Here is a 12687-nt window from a genome sequence, read left to right as displayed (position 1 = left end):
GGACCAGAAGGAGATAAACCACTGGAAGAGATCCCAAAACAACACCCAAAGACCCACTCAGTGTGTGAATCAGTTGAGTGGAGTGGACTAACTGGGGGGTGGAAATGGGCCCGGAGTTTGCTCAGCAGAATTTCCCAGACCACCTCTTCCTCTCAACACATTGACACGCTGCCACCATCACCACTAGGAACACCTCACTGGGTAGGCCAGCTATGCTATAAACTTTATAAAACACATTATTATATTTTCTTATAAAGCACATATTTTAACTGACCTCTCTGACATCCTCAGCCTTTCCATTCACAAAAATAGAAGGAAGAAAAGTTCCCATTTCCTGCTGTCTCATGTCCCCGGCCTATACAATATTTTTTTTCTGCAGACCCTTCAAAAGTCTGACCAAATCCTCGTTTCACTTGCATTATAAAGTACTGAGGATGCCATCTCTCCCCAATCCCAGGTCCTAAAGTCTAAGACAGTAGCGCAAACTAATGCTGCCAGATACAGGAAAAAAAAATTTTGATTCGATTCAGCCCTATTGAATTGGTTTTTCAATTCGATTTTCCTGCCCAGTTGGGTGATTTTTTTCAAAACTCCTGGTGGGTTTTATAGCTTTTTCACCCCCTTTGGCTTCTCCTAACCACACTGGCGCTGTGGTGTAAATAAAATAAAGAAACAAAAAGGACTTTTCCTCTTTCTGTTAAATCCTAGCTCACGTTTGCAGTCCAACACCAGCTCTGGCAGGATACACATTTCAAATCTGACATGTTATAATCACAAAACAGAAAATAAAATTAATTTTTCTACCTTTTGTTGTCTGGTTATATTTCAAATCTTGTTGGTCCAAGGCTCTGGTTTTCTTCTGATAACTTGCTTGCCAGGGTCTCCTTCTTTCTGCATGCTAACCATCCATCTGCCAACTCTGTCCTCCCTTTCCATTTCCCTTCCCTTCCCAGGAAGTCTGGTATCTTTCCTTTTTTTCATCTCCCTCCACAGATCCACCTTTTCTTAAATACCCTTTCATCCGGCATCTCTCCCTCCTTCCCCACCATCCCAGAGTCCACCATCTCTCCGTTTCTTTTCCTAATTACCCTCCTATCCAGTATCTCTATCCCTCCTCCACACCATCCCTTGTGTCCAATTTCTCTCCCTTTCTGTTCCTTCCCTCCCTAAATCCCATGGTCCATCATCTCTCTCCCTCTCCTCTATTTTCAGACCCATTATTTCTTCCCCCCCCCAAAGTTTGGCATATGCATGTCTCTTTGAACACCCCCTTCCCTCCGTGTACTTCTAAATCATGGTCCCCCCCCCAAAGGCCTGTCCCCCCTTAAAGGTCTGCCTGTCCCACCTTGAAGGCCTGCACCCCCCTTGAAGGCCTGTCCCTTCCCCTTGTAGGCCTGTCCCCCCATTGAAGGCCTGCCTGCCTGTCCCCCCCTTGAAGGTCTGCACCCCCCGAAGGCCTGCACCCCCCCGAAGGCCTGTCCCCCACTTGAAGGCCTGTCCCACCCCCTTGTAGCTTCTCCCCCCCCCTTGTAGGCCTGTCCCCCCTTGAAGGCCTGCCTGCCTGCCTTTCCCCCCTTGAAGGCCTGTCCCCCCTTGAAGGCCTGCACCCCCTTGAAGGCCTGCACCACCCCCCTCGAAGGCCTGCACTCCCTTGAAGGTCTGCACCCCCCCCCCGAAGGCCTGTCCCCCACTTGAAGGCTTGTACCACCCCCTTGTAGCTTCTCCCCCCCTTGTAGGCCTGTCCCCCCCTTGAAGGCCTGCCTGCCTGCCTTTCCCCCCCCTTGAAGGCCTGCACCCCCTTGAAGGACTGCACCCCCCCCCCCGAAGGCCTGCACTCCCTTGAAGGTCTGCACCCCCCGAAGGCCTGTCCCCCCCCTTGAAGGCCTGTCCCACCCTTGTAGGCCTGTCCCCCCTTTAAGGCCTGCCTGCCTGCCTTCCCCCCTTGAAGGCCTGTCTCCCCCTTGAAGGCCTGCACCCCCCTTGAAGGCCTGCCCCCCCCCTTGAAGGCCTGTCCCCCCCCCTTGAAGGCCTGCACCCCTTGAAGGTCTGCACCCCCCCCCCGAAGGCCTGTCCCCCCTTGAAGGCCTGCCTGCCTGCCTGTCACCCTCTCCCCCTTGAAAGCCTGCTTGCCTGCCCGCCCGCCCCACCCTGAAGGCCTGATGCCCTGACCCACCCCGAAGGACCGCTCGCCCCCCTGGCCTCCCCGCACCACCTATGAAGCAGCCGCAGCAGGATCGCGAAGCCAACGTCAGCGATCCCTGCGCTGCTTCCTGCGCCACGGTCCCGCCCCTCCTCTGACGTCAGAGGAGGGGCGGGATCGCGGCGCAGGAAGCAGCGCAGGGATGCTGACGCTGACTTCGCGATCCTGCTGCGGGCTGCTTCACAGGTGGTGCAGGAAGGTCAGTGGGGCGAGCGGTCCTTCGGGGGTGGCGGGGGACTGAACGGCAAGGCCGGGAACACCCCCTTAGGGCTGGTACCCGGGGCGGCCCGCCCCCCCCCCGTCCCCCCCTAGGTACGCCACTGCTCTCTAGTGTTCTGTTTGGCTTCTTCCAGCAGCGCCTTGAATATTTGTTCTCACTGAAGGAAAGTCACTATTAGGCTGTATATTTACTGTTTTATTTTATATATATTTGCTCAGCAGAAGTTAACGGCAGTTGCCACTTGGTAGTCTACAAGACGATCTTTTCTATCTTTCTACCTTGGCATGACACTGCAAGTAGGTAAGAGAAAAAGCATTCTCCAGGTGAGGATTGAACTCACAGCTTCGGCATGACCCTGAGCAAGTACCACACGCTAACCGATTGTGAGACTGGAGCAACGTGCTGAAGTATCTAATGTGCTTCTGTTTCTTCCTTCCCTCCTCCGCCTTCTCCTTCTTCTTCTGCCTAGGTACCAATGGTTCTCCAGAAGCCGGTTACAGCTTACTGCTTATTTTCTTGGAAAGGAAGGAAAGAATGCATCAAATAAAGATATGCAGTATCATAAGTGGCTAACCTGCTAGATCACCACTGCATCATTTCAATTGACCCTAGTTATGATTGGCCACTTCCAGACTTATTCTGCTGATACGGATACTTTCCAGCTTCTAGCCACAAAGTGTGGCTGTCAATATTCCCCGGGTCCACACAAACACGGCACAGATGGGTAGAAAGGTCTGTTAGAATTTCTCCAGCTAGAGTTTTCCATCTCAGCCACATCTTGCCCAGTACTATTCACGGTATCTTTTGGAAACTCTTAGAAGAGTTTCATTTCCTCGGTTTGTGAATTCCCATACCTCTACAAACCATCTTATGCTGTCTCCATTACAAGCGTACTTACTGACATGACTGTTAGTGCCTGTTTGAGAATCTGCTTCTGAGAGTGTGCTATGAGCAGGGGAAGCCAGAGTTGGAAACGGGAGTCATTCCAGAGGACCCAAGATGTTATATGTACATGCCAGATTCTCTCAGCGGACCCTGTGGCGCAACGGTAGCGCGTCTGACTCCAGATCAGAAGGCTGTGTGTTCAAATCACACCTGGGTCATGGCACCTTTTGGTTATATCCCTATTTAGCTGCTTGTTCTGAAAATCTCTTTGTTATTGCCGTTAGCGTGTCCGAATATAGAAACAAAAAAACCAAAGGAAATTTCCCAGTAGCACGTCCAGAAGATGAAACCTTCTGAGAAAAAAGACGGTGGAAGCTGTGGGTAAGAAAACAAGGAATTGAAGTCAGGGCTGCCAGGATTCAAACACATACAGGGAGAAAGACTCCCCCGATAATGGGGGCAAAATTGTTTTGCAAATAATGTAGCTCACCAGTAGAAATAAAGAGCAGAGATCAATGGAGGAAAACAAATCATCTCAAGACTTAAACAGGTTGATGGAAGTGAAAAAATAACTTTCTGACTATTCTCACCTTGGACATGCAAAATGATGTGGCCCTGTCCTTAAAGAATTACAATAATGACTATTGTGCTGTCCTCAAGTGGGTTCAAGTCCTGCCTTCCTGTCTGTCATTTGTGAATGGTTCTGCCGTATCTATCTTGTAGTCCTGTATTTGACTAGAACAATCTCTCTCTCACTCTCTCAGGCGCAGGGAAGAGAGGAAGCTGAGGTTGAAACGGCCCTTCTGGCACGCGCCATCCGGATGAACAGCTACAGATATCTCGAGCTGAAAGAACAAACTCTTATAGGATGCAAATCTCCTGTCTGGTGGAATAGAATGCCATTTGAAGGCCAAGCAGCGATTCATTAGATGACATTGAGGAAAATGCTAAATATTTGAAATCTGGAGATGCATATAGTGAATTGAAAGGAGGATGGGGTAGGTTTTTGCTGTGTGTGTTTTTCATTGTTGGGTTGGCCAGGGTAGAGTAGGGTATATTTTGGACTGTGGTTGGTACTGGTTCTATTTTCCCCCCCGGCTGTCTAAGGTATCTGTCATTTCAAGAAATCCACCCATAACCCCTTTCTCTCTAGTGATCTGTTGGGCTTCTTCCAGCAGCGCCTTGAATATTTGTTCTCACTGAAGATAAGCCACTATTAGGCTGTATATTGGCTGATTTATTTTATATATATTTGCTCAGAGGAAGTTATCGGCAGTTGCCTCTTTCTAGTCTATAAGATGATCTTTTCTATCTTTCTACATTGGCATGACACTGCAAGTAGGTAAGAGAAAAAGCATGCTCCAGGTGAGGATTGAACTCACAGCCTCGGCATGTCCCTGAGCAAGTACTGCCTTATAAGTACCGCGCGCTAACCGATTGCGCCACTAGAGCAAGGTGCTTAAGTGTCCAATGTGCTCCTGTTTCTTCCTTTCCTCCTCCGCCTTCTCCTTCTTCTTCTCCCCAGGTACTAATGGTTCTCCAGTAGCCGGTGGCAGCTTACTGCTTATTTTCTTGGAAAAGAAGGAAAGAATACATCAAATAAAGATATACAGTATCATAAGTGGCTTACCTGCTAGATCACCCCGGCATCAGTTCAGTTGACCCTAGTTATGATTGGCCCCTTTCAGTCTGACTCTGCTGATACGGATACTTTCCAGCTTATAGCCAGAAAGTGTGGCTGTCAATATTCCCCGGGTCACACACAAACACGGCACAGGAGGTTAGAAAGGTCTGTTAGGTTCTCTCCAGCTAGAGTTTTCCATCTCAGCCACATCTTGCCCAGCACTATTTACGGTATCTTTTGGAAACTCTTTAGGAGAGTTTCATTTCCTCTGTTTGTGAATTCCCATACCTCTACAAACCATCTTATGCTGTCTCCGTTTCAATCGTGCTTACTGACATGACTGTTAGTGCCTGTTTGGGAATCTGCTTCTGAGAGTGTGCTATGAGCAGATGAAGCCTGAGTTGGAAACGGGAGTCATTCCAGAGGACCCAAGATGTTATATGTACATGCCAGATTCTCTCAGCGGACCCTGTGGCGCAACGGTAGTGCGTCTGACTCCAGATCAGAAGGCTGTGTGTTCAAATCACACCTGGGTCATGGCACCTTTTGGTTATATCCCTATTTAGCTGCTTGTTCTGAAAATCTCTTTGTTATTGCCGTTAGCGTGTCCGAATATAGAAACAATAAAAACAAAGGATGTTTCCCAGTAGAAAGTCCAGAAGGTGAATCCTTTTGAGAAAGAAGTCGGAGGAAGCTGTGGGTAAGAAAACAAAGCATTGAAGTCAGGGATGCCAGGACTCAAACACATACAGTGAGAAAGATTCCCCCGATAATAGGAGCAAAATTGCTTTGCAAATAATGTAGCTCACCAGTAGATATAAAGAGCAGAGATCAATGGAGGAAAACAAACCATCTCAATATTTATATAGGTTGATGGAAGTGAAAAAAAAGTTTGAAATAACTTTCTGACCATTCTCACCTTGGACATGCAAAATGATGTGGCCCTGTCCTTATAGAATTACATAATGACTATTGTGCTGTCCTCAAGTGGGTTCAAGTCATGCCTTCCTCTCTGTCCTCTGTAAATGGCTCTGCCGTATCTATCTTGTAGTCCTGTATTTGACTAGAACAATCTCTCTCTCACTTTCTCAGGTGCAGGGCAGAGAGGAAGCTGAGGTTGGAATGGCCCTTCTGGCACGTGCCAAAAGGTTGAACAGCTACAGAAATCTCGAGATGAAAGAACAAACTCTTATAGGATGTAATTCTCCTGTCTAGTGGAATAGAATGCCATTTGAAGGCCAAGCAACGATTGATTAGATGACTTTGAGGAAAATGCTAAATATTTGAAATCTGGGGAGGAATATAGTGAATTGAAAGATGATGGAGCAGGTTGTTGCTGTGTGTGTTTTTCATGGTTGGGTTGGTCAGGGCAGAGTAGGGTATATTTTGGACTGTGGTTGGTACTGGCTTTAGTTATCCCATTGGCTATCTAAGGTCTCTGTCCTTTCATGAAATCCACCCATACCCCCTTTCTCTCTAGCAGTGGCGTACCTAGGGTATGTGGCACCCGGGGCCCATCATTTTTTGACACCCCCCCCCCCCTCATGTAAAAAAAATTTTTTTTTTTTTTTTTTTTTGCAATAACCATGAAATGGAATAAATGGTCATAATAGAAACAGGCAGTGAAAATTTTCTTTTATTGAACCTCATATATGTAACCATTATTCCAAACATAACATAACATAAATTATGTCTAAATTGTCATGACATTAGAAGTACATATGGAGTAGTTGCAGGTGATGCTTGGGACAGTTCTGATTGTGTTAGTTCGGTTTTATGTGTTTTTTGAATAGAAGGGTTTTTATTTCTTTTTGAAGGTTTTGCAGTCTGTGGTTGATATCAATTGGTTGTAGAGTTGGGGGTCGAGTGTTGCAGCTCGAATGGCTAGGAGGTTGTCGAACAGTTTTTTTCTTTTGACGTTTTTGGTTGGAGGGTGTGTGAATGGTGCACAAGTTCTCCTATGTCTGTTTGAAGTGGATTGAATTATTTAGCTGAAGAAATTAGTTACCCCCCATTCCACACACATTAATTCTCTTCCATTTTTGTTCCCATTATAAAAAACACTGATAAGTTCCCAGAAAAAAAATACATTAAAATAAGAAGTGAAAACAAAGGCCCCTACAGATGAGAACATAACATAAGAATAGCCTAACTGGGTCAGACCAATGGTCCATCATGCCCAGTAGCCCATTCTCATGGTAGCCAATCCAGGACACTAATACCTGGTCAAAACCCAAAGAGTAGCAACATTCCATGCTACCGATCCAGGGCAAGCAGACACTTCCCCCATGTCTTAATAACAGATTATGGACTTTTCCTCCAGGAATTTGTCCAAATCTTTCTTAAAACCAGCTACACTATCTGCTTTTACCATAACTTCTGGCCACTTCATTTTTAAGTTTAGATCTTTCCTTTCAAACAGAGACCTTGCTAGATGTCAAATACAGCACAAGGTAACTTCACATGGACTTAGCTGTGCAGGAAATGTGAATCTCCTCATACACCCACCATATAGTGCAAAAATGTGCAAAGGTCTGTTTTTTTCTTTCGATCACTACATAGCCTAATGCCACACAAGCAGCGCTGTTACAAACATATTCTGTAGGTCAATGCTAAGGATAACAAAGTTTCCTTCCTTGGACCAGAAGGAGATAAACCACTGGAAGAGATCCCAAAACAACACCCAAAGACCCACTCAGTGTGTGAATCAGTTGAGTGGAGTGGACTAACTGGGGGGTGGAAATGGGCCCGGAGTTTGCTCAGCAGAATTTCCCAGACCACCTCTTCCTCTCAACACATTGACACGCTGCCACCATCACCACTAGGAACACCTCACTGGGTAGGCCAGCTATGCTATAAACTTTATAAAACACATTATTATATTTTCTTATAAAGCACATATTTTAACTGACCTCTCTGACATCCTCAGCCTTTCCATTCACAAAAATAGAAGGAAGAAAAGTTCCCATTTCCTGCTGTCTCATGTCCCCGGCCTATACAATATTTTTTTTCTGCAGACCCTTCAAAAGTCTGACCAAATCCTCGTTTCACTTGCATTATAAAGTACTGAGGATGCCATCTCTCCCCAATCCCAGGTCCTAAAGTCTAAGACAGTAGCGCAAACTAATGCTGCCAGATACAGGAAAAAAAAATTTTGATTCGATTCAGCCCTATTGAATTGGTTTTTCAATTCGATTTTCCTGCCCAGTTGGGTGATTTTTTTCAAAACTCCTGGTGGGTTTTATAGCTTTTTCACCCCCTTTGGCTTCTCCTAACCACACTGGCGCTGTGGTGTAAATAAAATAAAGAAACAAAAAGGACTTTTCCTCTTTCTGTTAAATCCTAGCTCACGTTTGCAGTCCAACACCAGCTCTGGCAGGATACACATTTCAAATCTGACATGTTATAATCACAAAACAGAAAATAAAATTAATTTTTCTACCTTTTGTTGTCTGGTTATATTTCAAATCTTGTTGGTCCAAGGCTCTGGTTTTCTTCTGATAACTTGCTTGCCAGGGTCTCCTTCTTTCTGCATGCTAACCATCCATCTGCCAACTCTGTCCTCCCTTTCCATTTCCCTTCCCTTCCCAGGAAGTCTGGTATCTTTCCTTTTTTTCATCTCCCTCCACAGATCCACCTTTTCTTAAATACCCTTTCATCCGGCATCTCTCCCTCCTTCCCCACCATCCCAGAGTCCACCATCTCTCCGTTTCTTTTCCTAATTACCCTCCTATCCAGTATCTCTATCCCTCCTCCACACCATCCCTTGTGTCCAATTTCTCTCCCTTTCTGTTCCTTCCCTCCCTAAATCCCATGGTCCATCATCTCTCTCCCTCTCCTCTATTTTCAGACCCATTATTTCTTCCCCCCCCCAAAGTTTGGCATATGCATGTCTCTTTGAACACCCCCTTCCCTCCGTGTACTTCTAAATCATGGTCCCCCCCCCAAAGGCCTGTCCCCCCTTAAAGGTCTGCCTGTCCCACCTTGAAGGCCTGCACCCCCCTTGAAGGCCTGTCCCCTCCCCTTGTAGGCCTGTCCCCCCCTTGAAGGCCTGCCTGCCTGTCCCCCCCTTGAAGGTCTGCACCCCCCGAAGGCCTGCACCCCCCCGAAGGCCTGTCCCCCACTTGAAGGCCTGTCCCACCCCCTTGTAGCTTCTCCCCCCCCCTTGTAGGCCTGTCCCCCCTTGAAGGCCTGCCTGCCTGCCTTTCCCCCCTAGAAGGCCTGTCCCCCCTTGAAGGCCTGCACCCCCTTGAAGGCCTGCACCCCCCCCCTCGAAGGCCTGCACTCCCTTGAAGGTCTGCACCCCCCCCCCGAAGGCCTGTCCCCCACTTGAAGGCTTGTACCACCCCCTTGTAGCTTCTCCCCCCCTTGTAGGCCTGTCCCCCCCTTGAAGGCCTGCCTGCCTGCCTTTCCCCCCCTTGAAGGCCTGCACCCCCTTGAAGGACTGCACCCCCCCCTGAAGGCCTGCACTCCCTTGAAGGTCTGCACCCCCCGAAGGCCTGTCCCCCCCCTTGAAGGCCTGTCCCACCCTTGTAGGCCTGTCCCCCCTTTAAGGCCTGCCTGCCTGCCTTCCCCCCTTGAAGGCCTGTCTCCCCCTTGAAGGCCTGCACCCCCCCTTGAAGGCCTGTCCCCCCCCCTTGAAGGCCTGCACCCCTTGAAGGTCTGCACCCCCCCCCCCGAAGGCCTGTCCCCCCTTGAAGGCCTGCCTGCCTGCCTGTCACCCCCCTCCCCCTTGAAAGCCTGCTTGCCTGCCCGCCCGCCCCACCCTGAAGGCCTGATGCCCTGACCCACCCCGAAGGACCGCTCGCCCCCCTGGCCTCCCCGCACCACCTATGAAGCAGCCGCAGCAGGATCGCGAAGCCAGCGTCAGCGATCCCTGCGCTGCTTCCTGCGCCACGGTCCCGCCCCTCCTCTGACGTCAGAGGAGGGGCGGGATCGCGGCGCAGGAAGCAGCGCAGGGATGCTGACGCTGACTTCGCGATCCTGCTGCGGGCTGCTTCACAGGTGGTGCAGGAAGGTCAGTGGGGCGAGCGGTCCTTCGGGGGTGGCGGGGGACTGAACGGCAAGGCCGGGAACACCCCCTTAGGGCTGGTACCCGGGGCGGCCCGCCCCCCCCGCCCCCCCTAGGTACGCCACTGCTCTCTAATGTTCTGTTTGGCTTCTTCCAGCAGCGCCTTGAATATTTGTTCTCACTGAAGGAAAGTCACTATTAGGCTGTATATTTACTGTTTTATTTTATATATATTTGCTCAGCAGAAGTTAACGGCAGTTGCCACTTGGTAGTCTACAAGACGATCTTTTCTATCTTTCTACCTTGGCATGACACTGCAAGTAAGTAAGAGAAAAAGCATTCTCCAGGTGAGGATTGAACTCACAGCTTCGGCATGACCCTGAGCAAGTACCACACGCTAACCGATTGTGAGACTGGAGCAACGTGCTGAAGTATCTAATGTGCTTCTGTTTCTTCCTTCCCTCCTCCGCCTTCTCCTTCTTCTTCTGCCTTGGTACCAATGGTTCTCCAGAAGCCGGTTACAGCTTACTGCTTATTTTCTTGGAAAGGAAGGAAAGAATGCATCAAATAAAGATATGCAGTATCATAAGTGGCTAACCTGCTAGATCACCACTGCATCATTTCAATTGACCCTAGTTATGATTGGCCACTTCCAGACTTATTCTGCTGATACGGATACTTTCCAGCTTCTAGCCACAAAGTGTGGCTGTCAATATTCCCCGGGTCCACACAAACACGGCACAGATGGGTAGAAAGGTCTGTTAGAATTTCTCCAGCTAGAGTTTTCCATCTCAGCCACATCTTGCCCAGTACTATTCACGGTATCTTTTGGAAACTCTTAGAAGAGTTTCATTTCCTCGGTTTGTGAATTCCCATACCTCTACAAACCATCTTATGCTGTCTCCATTACAAGCGTACTTACTGACATGACTGTTAGTGCCTGTTTGAGAATCTGCTTCTGAGAGTGTGCTATGAGCAGGGGAAGCCAGAGTTGGAAACGGGAGTCATTCCAGAGAACCCAAGATGTTATATGTACATGCCAGATTCTCTCAACAGACCCTGTGGCGCAATGGTAGCGCGTCTGACTCCAGATCAGAAGGCTGTGTGTTCAAATCACACCTGGGTCATGGCACCTTTTGGTTATATTCCTATTTAGCTGCTTGTTCTGAAAATCTCTTTGTTATTGCCGTTAGCGTGTCCGAATATAGAAACAAAAAAACCAAAGGAAATTTCCCAGTAGCACGTCCAGAAGATGAACCCTTCTGAGAAAAAAGTCGGTGGAAGCTGTGGGTAAGAAAACAAGGAATTGAAGTCAGGGCTGCCAGGATTCAAACACATACAGGGAGAAAGACTCCCCCGATAATGGGGGCAAAATTGTTTTGCAAATAATGTAGCTCACCAGTAGAAATAAAGAGCAGAGATCAATGGAGGAAAACAAACCATCTCAAGACTTAAACAGGTTGATGGAAGTGAAAAAATAACTTTCTGACCATTCTCACCTTGGACATGCAAAATGATGTGGCCCTGTCCTTAAAGAATTACAATAATGACTATTGTGCTGTCCTCAAGTGGGTTCAAGTCCTGCCTTCCTGTCTGTCAATTGTGAATGGCTCTGCCGTATCTATCTTGTAGTCCTGTATTTGACTAGAACAATCTCTCTCTCACTCTCTCAGGTGCAGGGAAGAGAGGAAGCTGAGGTTGAAACGGCCCTTCTGGCACGCGCCATCCGGTTGAACAGCTACAGATATCTCGAGCTGAAAGAATAAACTCTTATAGGATGCAAATCTCCTGTCTGGTGGAATAGAATGCCATTTGAAGGCCAAGCAGCGATTCATTAGATGACTTTGAGGAAAATGCTAAATATTTGAAATCTGGAGATGTATATATTGAATTGAAAGGAGGATGGGGTAGGTTTTTCCTGTGTGTGTTTTTCATTGTTGGGTTGGCCAGGGTAGAGTAGGGTATATTTTGGACTGTGGTTGGTACTGGTTCTATTTTCCCCCCCGGCTGTCTAAGGTCTCTGTCATTTCAAGAAATCCACCCATAACCCCTTTCTCTCTAGTGATCTGTTGGGCTTCTTCCAGCAGCGCCTTGAATATTTGTTCTCACTGAAGATAAGCCACCATTAGGCTGTATATTGGCTGATTTATTTTATATATATTTGCTCAGAGGAAGTTATCGGCAGTTGCCACTTTCTAGTCTATAAGATGATCTTTTCTATCTTTCTACATTGGCATGACACTGCAAGTAGGTAAGAGAAAAAGCATGCTCCAGGTGAGGATTGAACTCACAGCCTCGGCATGTCCCTGAGCAAGTACTGCCTTATAAGTACCGCGCGCTAACCAATTGCGCCACTAGAGCAATGTGCTGAAGTGTCCAATGTGCTCCTGTTTCTTCCTTCCCTCCTCCGCCTTCTCCTTCTTCTTCTCCCCAGGTACTAATGGTTCTCCAGTAGCCGGTGGCAGCTTACTGCTTATTTTCTTGGAAAAGAAGGAAAGAATACATCAAATAAAGATATACAGTATCATAAGTGGCTTACCTGCTAGATCACCCCGGCATCATTTCAGTTGACCCTGGTTATGACTGGCCCCTTCCAGTCTCTTTCCGCTGATACGTATACTTTCCAGCTTCTGGCCACAAAGTGTGGCTGTCAATATTCCCCGGGTCACACTCAAACACGGCACAGGAGGGTAGAAAGGTCTGTTAGGTTCTCTCCGCTTAGAGTTTTCCATCACAGCCACATCTTG

General features: G+C 48.0%; 5 non-coding genes across 5 annotated transcripts; 3 read left to right on the top strand and 2 right to left on the bottom strand.

Moving 5' to 3' along the window:
• The first annotated feature begins 3451 nt into the window (after window positions 1-3451).
• On the top strand, window positions 3452-3523 carry TRNAW-CCA. The gene has a single exon. It is a non-coding gene; the product is annotated as a tRNA-Trp (tRNA).
• A 1139-nt stretch (window positions 3524-4662) lies between these two features.
• On the bottom strand, window positions 4663-4757 carry TRNAI-UAU. Its single transcript has 2 exons — window positions 4720-4757; window positions 4663-4698 (listed from the first exon to the last, which is right to left on the bottom strand). It is a non-coding gene; the product is annotated as a tRNA-Ile (tRNA).
• A 637-nt stretch (window positions 4758-5394) lies between these two features.
• Window positions 5395-5466, top strand: TRNAW-CCA. The gene has a single exon. It is a non-coding gene; the product is annotated as a tRNA-Trp (tRNA).
• Window positions 5467-10995: 5529 nt separating this feature from the next.
• TRNAW-CCA lies at window positions 10996-11067 on the top strand. The gene has a single exon. It is a non-coding gene; the product is annotated as a tRNA-Trp (tRNA).
• A 1139-nt stretch (window positions 11068-12206) lies between these two features.
• TRNAI-UAU lies at window positions 12207-12301 on the bottom strand. The gene is made up of 2 exons: window positions 12264-12301; window positions 12207-12242 (listed from the first exon to the last, which is right to left on the bottom strand). It is a non-coding gene; the product is annotated as a tRNA-Ile (tRNA).
• Window positions 12302-12687: the final 386 nt, after the last annotated feature.

The sequence above is a fragment of the Geotrypetes seraphini genome, chromosome 5, assembly GCF_902459505.1.
Source record: "Geotrypetes seraphini chromosome 5, aGeoSer1.1, whole genome shotgun sequence".
In the NCBI taxonomy this organism is placed as follows: Eukaryota; Metazoa; Chordata; class Amphibia; order Gymnophiona; family Dermophiidae; genus Geotrypetes; species Geotrypetes seraphini.
Note: the sequence above shows the minus strand (reverse complement) of the source record. Positions and strands in the feature narration are given on the sequence as shown.